Source organism: Platalea leucorodia (assembly GCF_965183815.1).
Source record: "Platalea leucorodia genome assembly, chromosome: 7".
NCBI lineage: Eukaryota > Metazoa > Chordata > Aves > Pelecaniformes > Threskiornithidae > Platalea > Platalea leucorodia.
In genome coordinates this window covers 52,915,860-52,936,269 of record NC_138829.1, presented here as the reverse complement: position 1 = coordinate 52,936,269, position 20,410 = coordinate 52,915,860, and the positions used below count along the sequence as shown (strand labels likewise).

Genomic DNA, 20,410 nt, shown 5'->3' with positions numbered 1-20,410 from the left:
AGGTTTTACACAGGAATTTGTTGGCTCTCTTATCATCTCAGAGACAACAACATTTGCAGGTAAGTCCCAAGCATCTCCAGACAGTCAGCCACAGCCCAAACCACTACACAAAGACCCGAAATGTAAGCTGTCATTCCTTACACCTGCACTCCCATGGGATTCCTGCACTACAGCATCTCCATCAGCATGTCATTCCTCTGTCCAAGCTTTCCTCTTCCAACCTTTTCTTCAAATTCAGTTTTTTGATCCCATTCTAAACTGCTTTTAAGAATAATGCAGTAGCAATCTTATAGTTGCTGCAGCTGGGGGAAAAGCTGAAGCACCAGCCACCCATCTGTCCTGGGAAAGGTCCCTCACGAGATGCACACAACTCTAACGCTGCACCTTCTTAGGTGCCAAAATCCACCAGAAAACAGATTTCAATACTTCTCCTGCCCGTGGGCTGCTCGTCCATCTTCTCCTCCCCCCAGCAACACGCCTTTGGCTGAAAAAGCTTCTGGAACTACAAAAACTTTAATGAAAGTGTTTGTTAGAGAAATGTGCTATTAAGAGAAGGTCATGAAAGAACAACAACTTGAGAATAGCTGCAGCTAAAAATACCCGATCCCCACACCCCTTCTTTAGAGAAAACAATATCAGATGTCACTTCCCAATGGTAAAAACATGTTTGTTTGTTTTTTAATTAAGGTGGTATTTTGAACACTAGATTTTCTTTCCAAGGAACACAAGAGACCTTGGGAAAATACCTTGTTTGCTGCCTCAAAGATCCCGCTTTTGTGTGCCATCTGATGGTAAGATACTCTCTGAAACTGGCATCTGCAAATCTGTTTTTTCTTCTAGCACAATCTAACTTTGCAAAATAACTTTCTAAAGAGAACAAAGTATTTTGGCCACCCATACCGAGTGGCAGAGTGTTTGTGCAATATGGATTTATTTTTATTTTTTAATACTTCGGAGTATCGAGGCGGAGAACGTGGGAAGGAGATAACGTCAACAAGCAGAGCAGCAGAGCAAGCATAGGCACAGGGCTGGAAACCGCCTCTCGTCTGACCTAGATCCTAGGTAGGACTGGAAAAATCTGCATTACGGACAGACTGAACTGGTTACTCAGTCTGCTGCCCAAAATTCACTCAGCTCTAAAGAGTGTAATCAATGTTTGGTGGACAGCAAAATAGTCATTATGTACAGCAACCTGATGGCTTCCTTCAACAGTAGGATAGGCAGAATGAAGAGAGTCAATTTAATGCCTCCCAGCAGATAGTTTTGTGCCATTTCATTGCTTAAATAAACTCTGGTTTATTGATCACGTAGAAAAATACCTAGGAATTACTGCAGGCAGGTAAGGGAACGCCTGTGCTAACATTTTAACAAACTGAGCATGTACAAAGGGAAGGTTAGCGCACCACAGCATGCTTTTCCCTCCAAAGATATAAATGAAACCCAGGAACAACTTCTTCAGAAGGTCTAGAAACCTTGTCCAGGTCACACTCTTTCCTTTCTAACCCTTAACAAATATACACCTTTCCCCCATTCAGAAATGCTCAAAACAATACTTTTTTAAGAAACCACACACAAAAAAATAATTTTGTCAGTCCCTTACTTCGGTGGCCAACTCTTGCCCTGCTGTCCCCCCCAGCTGCCCCCTTCCCTTCACCATAAAACAAGCAGCACACCTCATATGTGCCCATTCCTCCTACTCTCTGCCTGTCCATGCAGGCATTTGTACCTTCAGTCCACCTGCTCCCCTGTCAAAGTTATTTGAAACTGGCCTGATGCAAAATTTAGTAGCATCAAAGATATCGAGCCTGCAAGCCTGCTGCTTCCCTGAGAAGCCAAGGTGAATACCCATCAAAAAGCACTTCAAAGGACTAACCTGGAAGCGATGAGCAGGAAGACAACCACACCTATGTTATACTGTTAAAAAGTTTGCTAAAGGAGGCGCACCAGTCTGCTGGGGGACCTCCCTGTGCTCTCCGCGGAGGAGGAGGATTGGGGTTATTTTGAAGGACAGCCACCAAGCAGGACCACGGGGATGCACTGGGAAAGAGGCAGGGCTCAGCTTCACGGCCACCGCCTCCCTCCATCCGCTCAGCCCAGAGGAACTTGGAAGACATGCCCATGTGACGTCATTACTGGGCTGGTGTCTAAATAAAGGAAGCTTTTTATAGAATTTCCCACTGACAAACTTAATCCGGTAAACCCCGATAGCCAAGACTTCATCAAGCAGAAGGGAAGGAAAAGGGAAAACAATAACCATACCATCGCCGGGGCCAGGGCAGGTGGGCGGTGTCTCAGAAGAGAAACCAAAACAAACCGAAATTTACTCCCTACTACCTGCATGTTGGATAAAAAGCATGGGTAAGAGCAGCATGTAACGTAAGGGAGATGTGTTTTTACACCATCTGTCACAAGGAAGTGCAGCCTATTTCCAGAGTAGGGAGAGAAGGATGAAGACAAGGAGGGAGGATAGGGAGAGAAAAACTTTGCTTAAAGAGAGTAAATAAAACGTACTTCCACATCAGAGGGGTTTTCCAGCTTCATATTATTCATGTGGTAATTACTGTGCTTCCTAAAAGCAAACTGGGGGCTCCTGCATATTCAGAAGACTCTTGGCTGCAAACACCTTAAGCTCAAATCATCAGCAAGCAGCATTTGCTGTAAGTTCTCAAAAAAAAAAAAACTATCGAAATCAAAACTATCCGGCAGTTCAGTTGAGTTCATGCGTGCCTGCGTGTCATCCTCTTCTTCGTAACTCTTCATCACTTCCACAGCGCTACAGAGCGGTTCCCCTTCCTCCCTCTGCTCCTCGCTGCATCTTCAGCCGGGCATCCACATGGAGAGCGGTTGCAATAGCCTAGTGACTCATGCTGCAGTAATGTGGGTGGGAACTGCTCCCATGCCCAGCTTCTAAGGACACAGCCTTTTATGGTATTTTTAGAGTGGAAGCTGTTGTGGTTTGTAGCACTTTGCCTTTGTCTTGCAGAAGCCTCAGAGCACATGCTCCCCCGGGGCTTCAGGACACAAGAGCAAGGAGCCGGAGCCCACGCAGGGGATGAGCAAGCCAGCGCCAGGCTCAGTGGACTTCCTCACCCAGCCACGCCAGGAATGCTCAAAGATGTCACCCGCTTCGCGTGGCAGCGCCACAGCTCATCCGCAGGCTCTCCCATCTGCGCCGCAGGGCATTGGGTGGCTCCACCGCCCCCCAACCTCCAAACAAGACGTAAGAGTGGGGTGCAGGTGTGAGCTATTCTGTGGACACCTTAACTACTGCAGCCCAACTTTCTAAGGAGTCATTCCCTGCATCCCCTGAGTCTTACCACCCCTGTGGAATACACTAATAACCTCTTCATCATCTCCAGTGACGAGCCACCAGACATACTGTTTCTACCCTTGATGGGCTGCTGGCATATGAGAAGCTGACAGGGCTGCCAGAGTCCCATCTGTCTTCCTTCAGGGTGAGCCGTTAACTTAGGACTGCATCTCTCCAGCAAGTAGAAAATTAACTCTGCAGGGTTTCTACCCCATAAAAATTTAGCTGAAACAGGGCAAGAGGTTATTAGGGAAAAGCAGGCAGGGGTGTTGCACTGAAACCATGTTAAAAGCATCAGGGAGAAGTGCAGTGGCAGAAAAGCCACTCTCCAGGCTTGTGGACCACAGCACACGCGACTCAGACTTGGCAAGGTAACGAAGCAGACTCAGCTGTGCTCTTTAAAAGCTGAGGGTCACACATGAGATTAAAAGAGTATCCCAAAACATTACCCCATAGGGGTTGAAACAGGACTCTGTTTGCAAACGTGCAGCGGATTGCTTTACAGAACAGCTTTCCTCTTTCCTTTGCACCTGAAGCATTATCTGCTCTAGAAGAGAAGGGCATGAAAGTTTCTGCATCCCCAATCACAACTCCAACCAGCCGCCGATTTTAGTCCTTTTACAGCTGTTAAATTCAAGAGGAAATTAAATTATAATCTGCACATGCCTGAAAATCTAGAAGAAAAGCTGTCAGGACGAAGGAAAAAAGTAATAATCCTCCTGATGCAAAGCCACTGACATTAAAGATATTTTTTTATTCCTTCTGAAATCCCAGTGAGCTCTAGAAGGAGTCAGCTTACCAGTCAGGACAGATGAATGACAGACCGCCCCTACAGACAGATTTCATTAAGTGGGAAGATGCAGTGGAAAGCTGCTTTGAAGCAACTTCTCAGGTACAAGAGACACAGCAGAGGGGAAGTTTGGGGGAGGTCTGTGTCAGCAAGCACTACACAGCCCACAACATACCCTGGAGGTGAGCCAGAAAGACAACATCTCTCAACAGCAGCAGACCACTGCAACAAAAAAAGCCTCCAGCCCTAATGCAAGTTAAAGGTGATTCAATCCATTGCCCTCGGCAGAGCAGCCCCCAGCATCTGCTAAACAAGATGTCCCACACCAGCGGGAAAGCCAGAGCTCCCCAGACAGACCAAGATGGAGTCTTTTGCTCCTGGAGCACATGAAATATATTTCCAAGCTTAGGAAGTCTTCCTGCTATAAAATAATGGATTGAGATTACAGAATTAAAGTTTAAAAAAAACAATCACGTGAAATGCTCCATCCTGTTCAAAGGAATACAATGGATTTCCTGTGGTCTTGCCCTAAAGACCACAACATCACACCCAATTGCTATCCAATCTTACTCCTAAGTCCCGCAGAGCCAGCTTGGTCACAGGAAAGCAAAATGAGCTCTGCCTTGCCTCATTTCTCATTAAACTACTAACTATACACAGCAGTGGCTGTGTAAGAGATAGGGCAAGTTACTTAATTTTCATTATCCTTTACTTGGACCAGCATTATCAAATTTGATTCAGGAAGAAAAACAAACTGAACACAATAACCAGCCTAAAGCTCCTATGGACAGAAAAGGGACACATCCAGGCCTGGCCTGAACTTGGGTTCACATCTCCCACACCAGAGAGACTTCTCTGCACGAAGCCTTTAGTTATCAAAACCTGCCATTCCTACCCCCGGAAAAGCCAGGGAAAGGGGGAAATGCCAGCTTGCCCCGACATGCTCAACTCTGCAGCTGCTGCAGGCGACTTGGCCACTCTGACCTTGGTGTGCTGGCAGACCCCAGGGACTGTGCCCCATGAGACCATCCACCTGTCCTCACCTCCAGCTGTGCAATACACCTGCATTTAACATAATTTCGATACTTTTGCCCACAAACAAGAAAACTTTCCCAGCCAGCAGGTTCTCTGCAAACCTAAAAGCATCGGATGCTGATTCCTACAGAGCAACAACCTCCCTCAATGCAGCAGTCAGCTGGTGCCAGCGCAGCCTGGGTTTGGATGCATCAGAACTCGGACGCATCCAGGCTTTGCAGCTGATGGTATCTCCAAAGGAGCAAATCCAGACAGTCCCTCCAAGTGCTTGCAGCCCTCTCCTCCTCCAGCAAGTGCTCCGGTGACCACCCTGCTGAACCCCACCGGAGCTGGGGTGCAGCTCCCCTGGAGCAGACCAGCCTGTGCCTTACTCGGACGGCTGCAGGAAGGGATGGATACCTTTCTCCCCTCTTCATGGGGAAAGGGCTCCCTCCTGCAGGCTGCAGAGGATGCGAGGCAGACCTGCCTCTCCAGAGGAAGAGGCACAGGCTTACAGCATTGGTTAGCTGGAGGAGACAACCCTGGCTCCACTGAAATGAATGGGAGTGATGCTAACACATTTACAACGAAACTCAGATTTCCACCAGTCTTCACACAAGGCCCACCTGAACTAGAAAGGAGTGTTTGCTGGAAAGGCTGAGCTTCTCCAAGCTCCTGTTCCTCATGAATTTTCCCTGTTTATCTTCTCCCCTCCCCCCGATTTGCAGATGGGTTTAAGCCCACAGCAGCTTCTGCTCTGGACACTTCTCAAAGCAGTTTGCATCATCAGGGTTGAGCTTGATGTAATGACTACAGGAACACTTGGGGTGGGAGTGGGCAGAAGATAATTCGAGAAATTACATCCTTCACAGGATCTACAGATGGTGTATTCCTCCCAGCAGGACCAAAATTGTTTACAAGACAGGTGGGAGCCTTCCAGAAGGAGATGCAGACAGCGGCAGCGGACCCTAACACCCAACTTTCAGTGTCCTTCAAGATGAAAAGGAAGTTCTTCATTGCCATCTCAGTCAGGAGAAAAGAAGGGGACAGAAGACCGTGACACAGGTGGTGCTTAAAACAGACTGCCCATCCTTTTACAGGAAAGGGGAAAAAAGCAAAAAGAGAAGCATCCCGCTGTGTGCAGACTTAACGACCTAATACCTTCACCAGTCCTTTGCAGGGCCAAAACGTTCAGCTAAGGATCTGCTTGGCTGGAACTGATCTGCAAATTATATAGTAACTGGAGGCTTTAAAAGCCTTGCAAGAAAATGCAATAAAATAAATAAAAATCAGCTGGGCAGGTTCTGTCCGACAACTCATTTTTTCCCCATCCAATCAACGCTGCGCAGAGAGACATGGCATGAATCAAGCCCTTCTGGCAGCGCCACGTCTAGCCAGGAAGGGCAGGACGCGTGACCGCGCAGTACACGGGGAACACCATCCAAAGGGCTCTGTTTACCCAGCGGGAGCCAATGCAATGCCTACACAAAGCCTGTAAGTACATTTAAGGCTCAGAAGTCATCTGAAACAGGTCCATTCTCCCCTCCCACTCCATAAATACAATCCATATTGGGTCATTTCCTAACAATAAATGAATGACACTCATTTAAGCCTCCGCTGCAGTGCTGACATAATCTAGGTCCTTTCATTCTCCTTGTACTGCAAGTGCTAAAGATGCTTTTGTACATCCTCTGAAGTATTCCATTTAAAAAACCATGGTAACTAAGGCATTGCATTCAGCTGCTCTTGAAAAAAAGCCATTCCCCTTCCCTCTCAATAGACTCTTAGGAGGCTTGGACAGAAAAACATTGCTTAATTCAAACTCGGCTCCACCAGGATGGCTGGTGTTGGGCACCAGGGATGGGGGCAAGCATGGCTACTGGATACCACTTGGATCTGCAGTGTGAAAAACACCAGCAATATGATGGCGTATGGAGAAAGACAGACCTTACCTGTGTCCTGCAGCTAAGCAGCACCCAAAAGTCCCATTTTAAGTCACTGAGCACAACAGCACAACTGCAGCATTCAATAGGTAAAACATCATATTTTCTATTGAGGGCTCCTAAATCTCTCCAATTCTTTTTAGGGGATGACAGGATTATTCAGTGCCAGTATTTTAGCATGACAAGGACCAGAAGAACCAAGAAGCAAGTTTTTCTGTTATCTTTGCATGGCAGTAAAAGTTTAAGGGGTTTTGGTGGTGGTGGTTTTTTTTTTTTTTTTTTCCTTGCTCATTCCCAGCGCCTCAGAACTGTAACACTTCCCTGCATGGCAGCTTTTGAAGTTCATCTGCTGGCACCAGCATCCATCTCCTTTCTGAAATGGAAACATTCAGAGGTGTGGGCACAGAGATCAGATGGAAAGAACAGGGCAGCTCCCACTAAAAAAAGCCATTAACTAGGAAAAAAACACCATCAAAAAAAAGGGACATTTGTCTAAGATGGAAGGCACATCATTTGTTTTTTAAAAAAGAAAAACATTCATAGCTCTGCATTCATTAAAAAAAAAAACAAAAACAAACTACACACACCAGCAGCAGAAAGTCTAACAACTTTAACATGACCTAACTGTTCCACTATCCCTTACATACAATTTTAGCAGGCTTTTTGCCAAATTCCGCTACATACTGTTACTGAGCCATGTTCCAAGATTTAAGGTTTTAAAAACAGAAGCCTTTAACCACAATGTCTGCAAAAATACCCCACAAAAAAAATTAAAAAAATTGAAAACTTCAAGTTCTATCCTGTTAAGGGGGCTATTCCCCAAATGGTGCACAGAAAGACACTTTGCGCCTCTCTGCAGCAAACAGCATCAGATTCACGATAGCACTGCTGTAGAGGACTTTATAACAAAATTCATGCACGTTTGACAGAGACGCAAGCTTGGGAGAAGACAGGCAGTTTTAAAGATTTAAAGAACATATTCTTAAATGGGGAAACCAAGGCATGTAATGATTAGCCGATTCCAAGGCATGTAATGATTAGCCGATTCCTCACGCAGCAGAAAATTTATTTCTTCTGGCTAACAAAACATCATCTTTGCTAACGTGGGCTGCCATGGCGAGAGATATGAGAGGGGTGAACTGAGGACAAGCTCAGCAGTTAACTTTGAATTCCCTGATTCCGCTCCTGCCACCATCCACTGTGTTATTTTTCAGGAGGAAAACAGGAGAAAGCTTGTAAAGGAAAACAAGACAACAACAATTTGGCAAAATGCTCAAAACCAGATGGGTCAGCCTAGCTCGTGTTGGACATAGGGCTGTAAAACCAGGTACCAGCATGCCTTCTAGCCATCTTGTGAGACATGCAAAGACTGAAGGTGTTCAGAGCCTGAACTATTGTGCCCTTATTTCTAAATACAGGGGAATAATATTAAAAAGAGTCTTAAACTTATGTGAGCAGCAAAGAAAAAAAAGCTAAAATAACGAGGGGCTTGCATGAGACGCCCCCATTGCCACTGTGACATGCATGCAGCAAATAAGTATGTTTTTTATGGCCAGTATTTAGCATTGTTTTGTTGCTATTTTTCTTGAGACTCTAAGAGCACTCTCCTTCATATGAACCTTACAGGAGGGGGAAAAAAAAAAAACCCAAAAGGGGGGGGGGGATGGACACACAGAAAAAGCTACCACTCTGGCATTGCTTTGGCAGACCTTTGGTCATTTAGGCTTTTGAAGGCAGAAGTTTGTTACAGGAATTAACAAAAAGAATTAACCTAGAGGAGCATGTCAGGGAGCAGCAGGGTCCTGAGGCTGCTCCCTGCCGCTTCCACTGGCATGAGTACGGCAGCTCTTGGCTGTGCTCCCCTGTCTCCACTGCGGATGAGGCAACTGGGAAGAGTCTGCTCACAGTCAAGTTTATGAATGTTTCAGCAGTTGCCTCCTCCTTCAAGCAGCTGCCCAAAAGCTTACCCAAACCTGGGCCCCCTGCCACATCATCTGGCTGCCCTAACTAAGGAGCTCCTCTGTTTGTAAACCCAAGCCTTGACAGACACTCTCTGGCACACGGGTACGTAACACGCTCAGCACAACCGCAGATCCTCACTGCTCCCAACCTGCCACAAGGCTCCTCCGTCCCCTGCGCCATGTACCTTGTGGGACACCAGCCCCTTGACTTCAGATTGGCAAAGGCTGGCACTTGGCAGGCTTTGGTCCAACAGGAAGGCAGAAGGTCAGGAGAAAGTTCTCCAACAGCATTTGACTCTGCTTTGCAAAGCCAGACTGTGCCGAGTTCCATCGCACGTGGGCACACCAAGCCCCATGGAAGTTCAGCTCCTAATGCCAACCACACTGTGGCAAGTCGCCTTGTTTAATGAATAACATCTGTCATCTTTGGTCCATGCTTTCCTCCTCCCTTCAGGGCATACCCCAACCTGAAGGGCAGAATTTTGGTGTTGTGTTGCCACAAGGCTCTTCAGGAACACAGAAGACCAAAGAAAGCTACTTGCATTTCAAGCAAGAGATGGAAAAGTCTGCTGTGCTCTGTTGTGGCATAGGGGAGAAACAGCAACCAAATGCTTTTTGGAGAGCAGATGACAGCAGCCTGGTTTTGCTGCTGATATTCCTAAAGTAACATCAGTCACATTCTGGTCCCAGGTGAAGAACAAATCCCGCATGCACAGCAAATGCAAGCCTCCCAGGAAACCAAGACCTGTACGCTGGGATGACCCAAACAGCAAGAGGAGAGGAGAAGTCCCACCAAGCCATCAGCACTCAGCCACACAGACAGCTATCACTTCTGCTCAGACCCATCATCAATTAAATTAGTCATCTTAGTGTTTGGGAGCCCTTGCCATGGACAAAGGCCCTTCTCAATCTGATCTAGCACCAGCCACCAGAAGATAGGGAAGGGGGGGAAGAGTTTTAAGGAAATCCCATTGGAAAGAGAAACCAAGACACACAGGAAAAGTTTCACCAAAACTAGTCAGCACGCATTTTCTACTCTATTGCTGTTGATGGATCTCCAATCCTCTCAACATGGACCAGCACAGAGAAAACACAAGACTTGGCACAGAAGTAGAGATTCAGAGGCTTAACTTCTAGCCTGCTCCATTCATCAGTCCCCTCGAGCAAGAGGCCTCACTGTTCATGGTAACTGGCACAGCTTCCCCTTTGCATCCAAAGTCCATACCAAGTAATACCTCTCTATGCACAAAGCAGAAATCCATAGACATGCAAGAAAAATCTTTGCTGAAGGAAGACCAGAAAAAACCCACAGCCAACACAGACCTATCCTGCCCATGCACCACAGTAAATTAAGCTGCTGGAAAGCGTACTATCTATTGTGAAGCATGACAATCAATTCACTGGATGCATTATTACTTCCATCATGCCATCTCAAGCAGTAGTGTTCTTGAATAGGAACCTGTGAGTTGGGCCTTGGATGTGTTGGATTTTTATGTGTATGGACATCAACTCTGGCAATTTTGAAGAAACAGGGCTGGTTATTTTCTTATCATAGCATATGGAAAACTGAAACGAGTTCGTTTGCAGCTTTCAGTACTTTTAACCGAGTGATTAAATGGAGAGAGCAGCCAACTTCTGTCTTCCTCTAGATGAACCGCTGAGATCATGCTGTTAGCAAGCATCGCTCTCACTTCATTTTTAGCTGGAAAGACAGACAGCGCAAAAGGGGTGTCCAGCTACAGAATGGAAAGACTGATAAATTGCCTAATGTTTCAGCAAGAGAATAAATGCAAGATGTGCAACAAAAATGCCTGCTGAGTAACAGATGTGGGGTCATGTGGGCATGTTTCCAAATTCCTTCTCTTCAGCATGTTCAACAACTCCTCCAGCAAGAAAGTCAATGCAATGAAGCACAGGACGCTTTTTCAACAAAGTCTGCAATTACCCTATTTTCTCTCCAATTAGACGGTCAGTTCTAATCCTCTTCAAAGTATCCACAAAGCGTTTCCCTAAATGCAGGCTCCAGAGCAGCACAGTCAAGGCAGACAGTGTATTGTCATGAAGTATTAGGCCATGGGTATCACAAAAAAAGGCATCTATGTACGGAGGCAAGAAACAAAACAACCTGCAGGAGCCACTGGTGTCATGTAAGCCATGTTAGGAACCAAGAACAACTGTTCACAGTGAAAGACCATGAGACAGCAGATTAAAAGTCAAACAGAAGGAGGAAATACTTCCAAGTGACCCACAGTTGGGCTGTGGCGTGTTCTGCTACTCAGAGCAAGTTACAGAAAGTGTCTGCAAAGTAACATGCAAACTGCAGGAGACCAAGACCGTCTGCAGCTGTTAAACCCAGCAACTCATTCTCCTTCCCTGAGGATCCACTCTGGTCATCACTATGGGGGGGATACTGGCCAAGTTGGATCTTGGCTGGAGCCAACGTGGCAGGTCTTCCACCCTTGAGCTACCATACGTTGGCATTACAGCAAAGCTGGGAAAGGTTTGGGCTTCAGCATTTGAGCCCTCTGTCCTGGCATCCTAACAGACCATCTCTGCTAGGGCTCTGCAATATGAGCCGACCAAGGAGGGGTCACAAATACTTCTAACTGTCCTTGCAGAGAACAACCACCACCTGACCTTTCCTGGGCAGAGGATTCGGAGGGGAAATGTTATTTTCTCTGGTGCAGAGCCCCAAGCAGTGACACACAACATGTCCTGTCTTCTCCACAGTTTGTCACTCTGAAACAGAAACTGCAAGTGTTCAAATGGACAAGAACAAGTGCAGCAACCCTTCAACGTAAAGGCAGTTCAGACTCCAGGACTGAGATCCCCAACGAGTTGCACAAAATTTATCCTGCATCCACAACCATCAGCCCATTACAAAAGGCATCCACTCTCACTATTAATGGGCCACAAGCTTTACAGAGGAAATCTGAGGGCAAGAGGCATCTCCATCTGCCTGGACATCCCTGCCACATTGACCACTGCAATCTTAGATACTGCAACAAGCAGATCATGCTTACAAAACTCTCATGCCACCAGACAGGATGAGCTTCCAGGAAGAAACACCAGGATCACCTTTCTACACCACAGCTTTTCCACAGCAAACACTTACCAAAACCATTAATTAGTGGATGATGCTGGAAGGCTGTAAAAACCAGTACACACACAAGGAATAAGAAGACAGTGCTGTGTCATACTGCTGAATAGAGGGAGTTTTAAGCCACTTTATTCCTGCACTTGTCCTCTGGCAGTTGAAGGACCAGGGCACTGTTTCCAAGCTGTTCCTCTGTTTGACCAAGTGTCCAAGTTGAACCCTGGCACAAGCAAACCTGCCACGGCGGCTTTGGGTATGTTTTTCCTCCAAAATGAAAATGTCTCTCATTAATAGCGGAAACGTTCACGGCAAGGAGGAAGTTGATCAGTTCGACTTTAGGGTTGCTCTGTCAGAAGATGCATGAACACAGCAAGGTCCGGGAAACAGGTTAATGGCTCGCACAGAGGACATCTCCATCTCCCTTGAACCAGGAGCACATGCAACACCAGTAATACAGAGCGGAGAGATCAATGATCCTTCTCCCTGTGGCAACCAACCATCCAGAACAAATTAGCAGCAACAAAAATCAGGTGGAAGTCTCTTCTTCTGAATATTTTTAGCCACTTCTGCCTCAAGAGGGGAAATCATAAGGACTTTACACAGAACCTGCCCTCCGAGCCATGGCACCTTGTCAGCCTTCTGCTTTGATGTCAGAAATTGCGTGTGCACGTAAGAGGAAGCATTCACTCGCCGCTGTAGCTACTTTCCAACGAGGCTGACCAAATCTTCCTGTTTCTCTGAGCTCCTCCTGTACTTCCCACTCTCAGCAGCTGCTTCAAGCATTCATACACACTGAGCAACCAGGCACTCTCACATCAGGTTACTCACTTCTGAATACAAGGAGCCAAGACTTTTAAGGTATTAAAATGATAGGTTACTAAAATTTTATGAGGATGTTCTCACCAGTTGCTCTGAGCTCTACGGACATTACAGACTAATAATGAGAGTGATGATCACAATTAACAACTGGGCCAGGCACCTCTCACTCCACAGAGAGGTAAAGATAAGCGATGTGGCACTAGCCACCTCCGGGGCTGGCAAGGTCCGTTCAGCAAATGGGTGTGAAACCCTTCGCTAACAGAAAGGCGCATGCAGAAATGTGTTATGCTTCAGGGCAGACAAATCCCTTCACTGACAAGGTTAAAACCAGGACATCCCATCAATGGGGTGCCCTAGCTGCAAGAAAATGAGAGCTAGCAGCAGTGCCAATACAAGCAGTCTGTCCTCTCTCCTGTTCACTAGATTTACGTACTGACAATGCAGCCTACGGCCATATTGTACCTGCTGTTTACATTTGGCATCCACCTAAAACAACCCTTCCTCTTGTTTCTTCTCCTAGTTGCCAGAAGCCTGACTGGTACAAGGTAGGAGAGTAACCAGAACAAACAGCCCTCCAGCTCCCGTGTTTGCAGGGCCACATCCTTAACCCAGTATTAGCAATTCTATAGCAATAAAAACACTAACCTAAGCATCTCTGCCTTGTGTCAGACTTTCAAATAAACCAACTCACCTCAGCACGACGCTAAGTGTCCTGCAGACCAGGGCTCCTACCATACCGCCATGGGGAGATGCTCGTGCAGAGCAGCCAAGCAAGTCCCTCCATGCTGCCACACACTGGCGCTGCACTCTTGCTTTACCATGCAAGCCAAAAATGGAGGCGACTGCTGGGACCAGGTTCTCTTCCTGCCCACTGTACTTCTCATTGCATCGACACCACGGTGGAAAGCAGAAATGGAGCTGCCCTGGAGAGGTGCATCTCAACTCGTCTAAACGGAGCAAGACCCAAGACACGGCTTTCCTGCATCCTGGCTCAGCATCTTCCGCTGCTTTTCATCACCCAGCCTGCTTTTGCCTAGGATTGCGCCATAGGAACACCTGCATCACCATCATCAGACTGTGAAATGCCTGCCATCTCCAAACGGCAGGTTTTTGGCCAAAGTAGCAAGCCTTTGGAGGTCTCTGATGACTTGTTTTTTCCTCCCTCACCTATATCAGTTCATCTGAATAGCAGATGCTTCCTTTGTTAGTTTCGGTTTCTGTTTTGTTCAGAGATTTGCTTGCTTCTCTTATTTGAGTTGCTCTTAACAAAAAGCCCAGCTCTGGGCTGTGGCATAACCCATGCATTAGGTGGGCTGGCAGACTGCTCTTGATCTGCTAATAACGAACGGCTGGTTTTTTTTTCTCTTCAATTCCAGGGCAGGCAAATAGCTCAGCCTTCAGGGAAAAGATACAGCAATTTCATATATCTCAAACCAAGTAGAATGCTTCAGCGCAGAGCTTGCAAAACACGCAATGAGTTGGTGCCCTCCAGCATCTGCTCTGGAGACAGAGCACACCTGGGGACAAGCTCACCAAACTAGAGAAGGCTGACGGCTCCTCACCTCTTCGCTGCGGAGGGTATTCCAAAAATCCTCTCAAGAACTCAAGAGCATCCAATAAGCATCCATCTCCTTGCTACTTTTATAAATCGTAATTCTAGATTTGGAAGGAAAATAATGTGCAACTGAAATTAATCCAAAGACTTGTCTTCGGTAGGTCACATTTCCCACCAAAAAGAAGGTGATTGCCCAATTTGCAGATCAATACAGCTTATAAAGTATTCAGTAAGCACGAACGCTGTGACTTTTCAAGTTCAGTCCAATATCCAGGGCAATTCTTCATTAGATATATTAATAGTTAAGTATAACATGAATAGTTATGTCTACAAATACAGTTTTACATAGGTGAAAATTCACACTGTATGCACTTTGCAGGGTGTTTGTATCATATCAATACATAAATCATATTTTCATGTGTGCAACTGCAACTATTAGGAAAGCATTAGGCATCTAGCTTCTAAATTATTAACAGCAAGTCTGTTTTCTCACACCTCATCCTTGCAGCTTTTGCAATGTTATTACGGGTAGCAGGGCATTATTTTATCATGGATACCAATACAAACATGATGAGGGAGCAAGTACAGCAGAACAGAACTGCCTTGTACCTCTGCAGCATGCCAAATTGGAAGGACAGAACCAAAGTGATCCTTGGTAGTATAGGTGGCATTTTAGCTATATGACTATCATTACCTCAACAGCATAATTAATGCATTATGGCAAGGTTATAATAATAGGCTCTTTAAAAGGTGTGCCAACTGCAAACCCTATCCACATTATTTTGCATGACAAAGCATGCCAAGCCTGATACTGTGCTCGAGCAATGGAAAAAACAGACTTTCGGGCAGATCCCCAGCACAACCACTCACAAGCAGACACAGCAGCTGGTTTTTCCACAGACGCTGCAAGCTGGGTATGCTTGCAGGCTTTTCCATACCAGACGTACAAAGTCCCTAGACTCAAAGTTTAATCCAAAGGGTTTCCATCAGGAAAGCAGGAGTCTCTTTCACAACACGCCTGCCAAACCTCTAAGGCTAGAAAGCTCAAGCAAGCTGTATAGTCCATTGATATTATTTTTTTTTCCTTAATATTTTTGCCCAATTAACATACCAATAGCCTTGGCATCAGGCTACTTACAGAAATATTCTCTCTCGGTGCTAACACTAAACATTTATCCAAGAGAGCTTCTTAATTGAGGTAGAGGACCAGCTAATTTAAACACAACCCAGCCACCAGGCAAAAAGAGTCAAAGAGAGAAACCACTGCAGCACAGAGATGACTACTACTCACCTTGGAGTCTTGGAGGCCTGAAGGGCCATCCCCAATTTTGGTGGCAGAAAGAGAAGGAAATGGCATTTTCACTCAGAAATAATACTCAGACAACTATCTGAATTCAGGATTTAAGCAACTGTCAATTACAAGCCCTTCTGAAAATTTCATTTTTTTTAATTGACCTCTAATTCTAACCAGGTTTTTCAAAGAGAAGCATAATCAACTTCTTACCTTATACCTTTTGCATTTTTAGGTACTACAGCTAAAAATGACTACTCCTATCTAAGGGATGCTGCAGTGACATGGTTAGGTCCTTCATTAAATTATTCCTTCATTTAACCTACACATAAAGCCTTCTCAAGGCTGAACACCAGTATTTTTCGCTTGGTATCTGAAAACAGCCAAAGAAACAGCTGCTTAGAGCAACCTTAAGTGAAATGATGTTAAAGAAGGAAAAAAAGTGCATCTTTTCCTATGGAAATAAAAGTCATTACCATGCTTGGAGTACTACTCCAGGTCAATAGAAGCAAGCACTGCATAATTTTGAAGAAAAGTAATTAATATCCCTCCACACCTATTACCAAGCTTCTCAGAGGGGCTGACACAGCAAGGCATGACTTGAAAAGAGGTCAAGGGCTGAAACAGGAGGACACAACCTCCTCTGCTCTAAGACCAACCCATCACCAGCAGCAAACACGCATACTACAGCTGCCCTGCCACAAAACCTAACCAAGGAAAAGCGTCTTCCCAAAAAACCAGAAAGGTTTTAACTGTGATTAAAAGTTCTCAAGTTTGCAATTTTAAACACATTAACTCAGAAGAGATGCTCTGAGAAATGGTCCTCTCGTGGTTTCTCTAATGGCATTGTCATTACAGTATAAAGGGGAGAAACTAATTCATTCAACATGTATTTGGCCTCTAGTTGCTTAATCCAAACATCTCTCTATGACCATTTAAGTAGCCAGATGACTATATAGAGGCTGTTTTGACTAGAAGACATGCCACTGGTTTCTCACATGTGGATTTTATTGCAAAATTCTGGTGTTACACTGGAAAAAAGCTAATTCAAAGGATAAACGATAACAGTGACTTGAGAAAAGGTTATTAATCTCTACATGTGTCCCACTCTCCCCCTCCACCCTTTTTTTTTTTTTTTTTCTATCTTAAGGGGCACAATAGCTGAGGACCATGTTGTTCATTAGAACACAGGTAACAGGTAACCAGAACATAGGTCAGCTATGGCAAGTACCGGGATTGCACCATTCAAAACGGTTAACACTCAGGAAACTTATCTCCTGAGCATCAGATCACAAGCTGCAAACACTGCAAGGTCATGGTAATTCGCTGGCGGTTGAGAAGATCTCGGTGACTTCTTGTGGGTGGCTTGCATCCCGTCCCTGAGCAGTTTGCTCATTGCAGTCCTCCCACTGCTGGATCAGCAGACTCCCAGCACCCAACGGGAGACGAGATCTTGTCCCCCTTGACAAGATCAATGTTTGTTAGCAGAGAGGGGAAGAAGTCAGACATATCCTAGTCTCCATCCACCCGGTCTGGTATAACCCAAAGCCTTTCACCGGTATTCAGTGCTGAAAGGGGAAGGGGAAAACCCAAAAATGCAAATAAAGCCCACTTCTCACTTAAAAGATATTCAGTTCAAAAACAAAAAAAAAATCTGAGTGGAGAAATTATCGCAGCTTATTTTAAATCAGGGAAGCAAACCTAAGTCTTTGCACAGCCGTAAGAGCATGCTCTGAACAAACCAAGGCAGGTTTGCAGATGTATGCCATGCTGACCATAGGGTCCATCTTCCGAGTTCAACGCATAGGGTCCATCTTCTGAGTTCAACGTAGGTAAAGTGATAAACTTGGGTGCAAAGCTATGTCAAGCCTGGTAAATGCACATGCATACAGATCCTAATAATAACCTTTTATTTCTGGAGGGAATTGAGGGGGGAAGTAGGCATTGGGCCGGAAGAGTAGAACAGATTTAACATGTGGGACGCCATGTAGAAACCAGAAGTATCAGGGTTTGTTATGTCATTAGAAATGTTTCAACAAAAGTCAGCTCCATCAAGCTTATGAAGTCCTGCTTAAAGCTGAACTTAGCACGATCTTAACTAAAACCTGGCCAAAACCCAAGCAAAAAGCCTGCAAGAATCATGCTTTCAGAAACTCAAATATGAGCACTACAAAAGCAGTTTTCTGCCTGGAGCTTTGAATACGAGACCTTCTGTAACAGGAAAAAAATATGTTCTGCATAGTGACCCGAAGGACTCCAGAAGCATTTAGGAGTCTGCTTTAGTCGAAGTCAAAAGGTGGGGGGGGGGGAGCCCATAAAATTGGAAGACAATGTGAACAATGCTGAGAGCTATTCATTCATAAATGAAAGCTGCTGCTGGGAGAGAAGGGGAAATGCCCACCACAATAGCTTTGGCAAACACTGCCCAAAACCCTCAGGAAAGAAAGAAAAAGAAAAACATACTTTTAGAAATCAAGGATGATAAAAGTAACACAGAGGAATTACAGAAATTGCATGCTAGGAAATAAAGACCGAAGAGAAAATCACCATGGTCTAGCTGTTTATCCCAGCTCCCACAAGCCTGGTTTTCGCCTGGTTTAATCCAGGAGTGCATTTAGCAGAAACCCAGCATGGGGGTTTTGGCAGCTCCTGGCACCCGTGCCACACAGGGATGCAGCCCCCAGTCCTCCCCACCCTGCTCCTCCCATGGCTCCCACCCAGGCGTGGGACCAGCCCAGCTGCCACGCCTGGGCTGCTGGCACCACGCCTCGAGGCTGTCTCTGCTTAGCACCATGCTGGGGGCAGAAAACAAGGAATGAAGGAATGATTGTGGAGGGAAGGAGGAGCCTCATCAGCCATGTGAGCCCCTCTCCATCCTCCCATGTCTCAGAAATAAGCTACACTTTCTAACATAAAGGGTGAGGGCCCTCCCAAGAACGGCACGCACGTGGAATAAATATGGGGCTGTGGACAGGAACAGCAGCAAACATCTCACTTGCCCTCCCATTACTTAAAGAAAATTTCTGTCTGCTGCTTCATCTCCTTCTTCCACAGATCCCTCCTTTAAAAAAATCCTCATTGCAGGAGAAACAGCGGGGGCATCTTTTACGCCACTACCTGTCTTGCAGTGATAAATCTCTGCATGTTCAAATGCAACCTGCTAAATCACTGGGAGACTGCGCTTCTCCTCAGTGTGATCCTCACCGTGCAACACGTAGGTATGGAAACACATGGGGGCTGATGGCAGCACTATAAGCATCATCGCACGCCATGCATGTACCAGTCCCTGTCCTCCTAAAGCAGCCTATTTCCTGACAGTCCTATTTCCACTCAAAGCATGGCCAGCAAGGCCCCAAAAACAGCTAGCCTAGAATTTAAAGAGTATTTCAGGAACAAGATAATACACCTGGAAGTACCGGCCACCTCCTTGCACCAGCATGTTTCCAGCCTACCAAAGCCTACCACAGGCCCTGCCACAGCAATCTTGAAGGGTTAGAGAACATAAACAAAGAAGTGGACAGCAAGCTGCAATTCTAGAAATCCACCAGAAACCTTTGCCTTCAGGTTGCCATTTCCACCTTCTTCCTCAGCCTTGTCTTCCTGCACCCTGGCAGCCCGGTGCAGGACCCTCCAGCATACTCTCAAGGGCACTTAGAGAGTAAAGTCCAACCACAGCTGCACGCCGGCCAGCCATGACTTAACTCTGCTTCTCCTCCACTGGCTAAAAAGCCAGGAGCAATGCAAGACCAAAGATCCTGTATGGCCAGAAAACTGGAGTTCACATGGACTGCGCCATCCATAGCATCCTGGATCCCAACAAGGGATCCAAGCAAGAGGCTGTAACTTCAGTTTCATAAACCACCAGCACGCTGAATCCAAGCCTTCCAGCAACACTATTGCTCTCCTTCCCTTGCCTTCAGTTACAATATCTCAGAGACCTAAAAATACTTCTTATTATTTAACAATCCAGCAATTCTTCTGAGAGCTGCTTAGGATGGAGAAAAAAGAAAAAAAAAAACCAAACAAAAAACAACAAAACCCAAAAAACCAAACCCTTATCAGATGAGACCAGCAGGTCTCCAAAGCAGAGCACTGGCATTTGTCTACAAAAACCGGCACTGCTCAGACAGTCTCAAGCAAGGAGCAAAACATAGCCAAAACAAGTCTTAATGAAAGCTGTATCTTTTATCAAGGAAAACAAACAAGTGAACTACATGGAAACTCAGCCAAAAAGAAAAAAGCAACACAATCCCTTGTGAACTGATAAAATATTAGATAGCCCATTGCATTTCTAGCTTAGAGAGAAAAAACAGAATATCCTTAGTGTTTAGTTTCTTTCTAATTCTGGGATATGTTTTTTGGCAGCAAGCCTGGGTTTCACCTGAGGATAATGCAAAAAGGAACATAAAAAATCCCAACGTGAATGACAACTGAAAAGCAGCCATCTATGTGGGTGTTTCTCTTTCCAAACGAAACTCAGAGTGAAAAGGGTTTTCCAACAAGTCAGCCAAGGAAAGGGAAACTTCATCAAGAGTCACAGTGGGATCTGCCTGAAGAATATGCAAGTATCAGGGCTAAAACCATTCCCCCTGCCCACTACCAGCAGCCCTCCCAGATTTCCATCTGTCCC

The 20,410-nt window shown here is 45.7% G+C and overlaps 1 protein-coding gene across 3 annotated transcripts in view; it reads right to left on the bottom strand.

The window, feature by feature from the left end:
- LOC309593633 (USP6 N-terminal-like protein) overlaps window positions 1-20,410 on the bottom strand; it is an 82,517-nt gene that overhangs the window by 44,016 nt on the left and 18,091 nt on the right. Inside the window, exon 1 of one of the 3 annotated variants that reach the window (XM_082318501.1) lies at window positions 1,874-1,956. The exons of the other annotated variants lie outside the window; for them this stretch is intronic. The gene's annotated coding sequence lies outside the window, so the exon portion shown is untranslated. Of the gene's footprint in view, window positions 1-1,873; window positions 1,957-20,410 lie in introns of those variants that run through there. 3 annotated transcript variants of the gene reach the window in all.